This window comes from Rhinoderma darwinii (genome assembly GCF_050947455.1).
Source record: "Rhinoderma darwinii isolate aRhiDar2 chromosome 12 unlocalized genomic scaffold, aRhiDar2.hap1 SUPER_12_unloc_19, whole genome shotgun sequence".
Taxonomy (NCBI): Eukaryota; Metazoa; Chordata; class Amphibia; order Anura; family Rhinodermatidae; genus Rhinoderma; species Rhinoderma darwinii.
The window spans coordinates 109,363-113,336 of NW_027461872.1; the positions used below are offsets into that span (position 1 = coordinate 109,363).

Below are 3,974 nucleotides of genomic sequence, written 5' to 3' on the forward strand. Positions count from 1 at the left end.
CTTAGGGGTGTGTGACCTGTGCCATTACAAAGGGCGCATCCCTCCAGCAGGTGGAACGGGGCGCTGCGCTGGCTCCCTTCCACTGCTTGTGTTTTAGAAGCGGCCGGGCAACTCAGCAGCTTCCTTTCCGCCTGGGTGCTTCTCTCACTGACATCGCGTTTCTAGCAGCGAAAATCGGGATTCCTCTAGGAGATGGGGGCATTGGGGATTGGCATTTGTAAATTGCCCACATTGTGACCCCCCCTAATGTCAGTCATGGACAGCTGGGCCTGGGTGTGACTGCAACCTCTTCACCCCTATAGTTATGTTCCCTGGGTTTACACTAACATTACAAAATGTTTTCAATGTCTGACTCGTCCTGTGATAGAAAATGAAAGGTGTGAAAGTAAATATATTATTATTCATTCTAGATATGGGGTTATTTTATGTTTATTCCATTATGTATTTTACAGACATTTATGACATCTGAATATGTGGCACCAGTGACAGCTGACATGCTAGAAGATCCACTGTATACATGTAAGTATTATAGCAAATGACAACCTATAGAAATTCTATAATCTGATGTCATCCAGAATGTTCCTATAGAGACACATGACAAGACTGTGGGAACAAATTCCCCAATGTTGTTCATCCAGGGCCTGTCTTAGGGGTGTGCGACCTGTGCAGTTACACTGGGTGCATCACCTGTCACTAATGAATGGGGCGCCACTGGTCTTGATGTCTGGGGCACCCATTGCTTGAACACTCAATCCCACTCTTCATGTAAAAAAAGTAAAGGGCACTGCTCAGGATGCAGATACAATTCCTTGATAATGGATTACATTACAGTGTGGCAGACAATACTTGTCTGGCAGTGTTATTTGGGCACTGTATGATTGCAGTATTTGAGTACTATATTCTACGCCATAAAGCTGAATTCAGATGCTGCAGATTTGCTGCGCGGCAAAATTCACAAGTGTTACAGGTGAATAGTTACAGTCTCAAAAACTCATCCACATGTAGCAAAAGTAAACGCTGGGAATTTTGCTGCAGCTTTATATTATTATTATTATAGAAATGCTCCATAAAGAAGATATTATGGTATTAGTAATATATAAGGGACTTGTTATTTATGTAATTTCCTAATACACATTTGGCTTATGGGGGAGCACACAGCGCACACAGAGTGTCTACATTACCAGTACTGCAGTCTGTGCGCCACCATACAGGTCCGTCCACATGAAGTTGCTGTGTACATGAGCCCTAATGTACATTTCCTTCATTGTTGGGTGGTCTATACTGAGCACACGTCTGTCTGGAGTAATAAAACTACACAATTATTGTTTTTTCCAGAACACCTTAAGATCGGCTGCCTGCTGCCAGGGGGACTCTCTGAAGCAATATTTCATCTATGCAAGGTACGTCTCTTATTAGTTACTATATGCAGTATCCACCAATACCCTCCACAGTTAGAATGACACTTTTTGTATGTCCTGGGTCAGAATGCCCCTTTTGTATGGCCCCACAGTAATGAAGCCTCCTTTTCTAAGCCCCGACTCAGTCCTTTTATCCCCCATATTAATAGTGCCCCCTTTGCTCCTATAAAATAAACAATTATACTCACCTAATAGACGACCAACCGTGTCAGACATTTCGCTTCCTCCCTGCGCCTTTATTGTTTGTCCAATTTCAGGGGCCTATGGAGCCCCAGAGCTGTGGGCCACCCCAAATCCCTGGACCCCAGCCGGTCATCCTATTTACCCCTTTGGTAATTTTACACTGGTTGGGGACTGGACTCTGTTCTAGATAGAAATGTTGCCATTGATTGAGATTTGTCCTAATACATTGTCTTTCTTTCTCCTAGAATTAATTCCTCATAAGAGTTAATGATAACCACACGTCCCAGGAGGGCAGATCAAAGATTAAGCAGAGCCCTCCACCTCACATCACATAACGTTCTACATTCAGTCGGATGTATTCAGTAGGAGAGTCCAAGGTCAGTGTATTTTATTAACTGCATCTCTAAATGATCACATAGTGTGTATTACTGGTCAATACTGAAGAGGGCACTACCACCATAGATGGCCTGGGCACCCTCAACTTACACTGCCGATCCGGCATTTAGGGCCCAAACCTATAATATAAAAAAACAGAAAGATACAATCCCTAGTTTATTGACTGGGTGATGTTATTTGGGCACTGTATGTTTAAATTATTTGGACACTACATGGTGCATCATAAGGGGGAGGACGTCACAGATACTGCACATGTCACCAATAAACCTAAGGCCGGCCCTGGATGTGACACAATAGCTGCCACGTGACATGCCATCCACACGGACATGACCGCTGTGGCCTAGCAACTAAAAAACAACAGAACCACCAGCGCAGGAGCCACAGGGATTTTAACAAATGAGTAGGGAAAATTTGTTATTTTTAGCCATAGCCTTAGACTAAGGTTTATGAAACTGTCAGAAAACCCCTTTAATAATTATTTTGTCTGTTGAATCCAGAAATCCAATTTACCATTTTCTACTCTCTCTACTCCAGTCCAAAAGACTCCACAAAAGACAAATTAGAAGTTTTCCATTAAGGATAAGATTATATAGAAGAATAACAATAAGCTCCTGGTCCCTGATACAAAATCTATACCAGGGTCCTCCAACTATTATGTGCCATTATACTGCTGGTGTTATTTGTGTGGCAGAGGGTCATTGGACTCGCCCTGTGATAGAAAATGAAATGTGTGAAAGTAAATATATTATTATTCATTATAGATATGGGGTTATTTTATGTATGTGCATTAAACCCATTATGTATTTTACAGACATTTATAACATCTGAATATGTGCCACCAGTGACAGCCGACATGCTAGAAGATGCACTGTATATATGTAAGTATTATAGCAAATAACAACCTATAGAAATTCTATAATGTGATGTCATCCAGAATGTTCCTATAGAGACACATGACAAGACTGTGGGAACAATCTCCCACATGTTTTCAATAGGCTGAACATATATTTGTTGATATGATGAACCATACTAAGCGCACGTCATAATATCTTCACAGTTTATACTTTTTGTTCCAGAATTTCTTGAGATCGGCTGCCTGCTGCCAGGGGGACTCTCTGAAGTAATATTTCATCTATATGCGGTATTTCCATCATTAGTTACTATATACAGTATCCACCAGTAGCTCTGTACATTGAAAAAGTAATGAGCGGGCAAAATGCCAAGAAAGGCGTAGCAGTGGGGAACCTTGGATAGTTGGTAGGAATAGGCATAATGTAAGTTAGGGGTATCTTTGTCTAAAATGCTGGCCACATGGCTCGGTTTGGGACTGAACGTAGGTGTAAGGTAATTGGGTGAGGGAGTGTAGGGGGATTTTAGACAGCTTTGGTCTGCCAAGAACATTTGAGATGTGTCAAGGCCAGGATGCAATAGACAAGGACTTAAGTGAGTTTCATTACACAGTCATAATCTGCAGGCATAGGTGATAATGGACACTGGCAGAATGTTTTTATATTTACAGCACTCAAGCGGAAAGCAATGGAAGGTGCCAGGATATTGCCACGTATAGAGACCCCACAAGTCATGCAGCACAAGGACCTGGACTTGGGGTGTACTGGATTGTTTGGAGCAAATGGCATCAAGGAATAAAGGCAGGTATCCTCAATGGTATCATTCCAGAAAAAATTTGAGGGAACATGGCACGATGATGGGCCAAGGGCCAGGATCCTTGCGCAGGGATCCAGGGTCGATGAAGGCAGCAATATCCCAGTAGGGCCTCATAATCTCAACATGGGAGAGGGACACCTTGGGGTTGCCAAAATGTTTAGAACACGGGGTACTGGCACAATGTTTGGAATTACAGGAGCAGCACATCTGGATGTAAAGAGAAGCAGAAGAAGGCAACAGTAGCTGGTTGAGTCTGATTCTGATCTGTCAGATGATAATAAGTGGTCTGATGTTGGGGATAGATGGGCTAAT

General features: G+C 42.6%; 1 long non-coding RNA gene across 1 annotated transcript; it reads left to right on the forward strand.

Annotated features, from left to right (window-relative positions):
• The first annotated feature begins 1,332 nt into the window (after window positions 1–1,332).
• LOC142698138 (uncharacterized) lies at window positions 1,333–3,681 on the forward strand. The gene is made up of 5 exons (XR_012865703.1): window positions 1,333–1,400; window positions 1,847–1,978; window positions 2,809–2,875; window positions 3,074–3,138; window positions 3,517–3,681. It is a non-coding gene; the product is annotated as an uncharacterized LOC142698138 (long non-coding RNA).
• The last annotated feature ends 293 nt before the right edge of the window (window positions 3,682–3,974 follow it).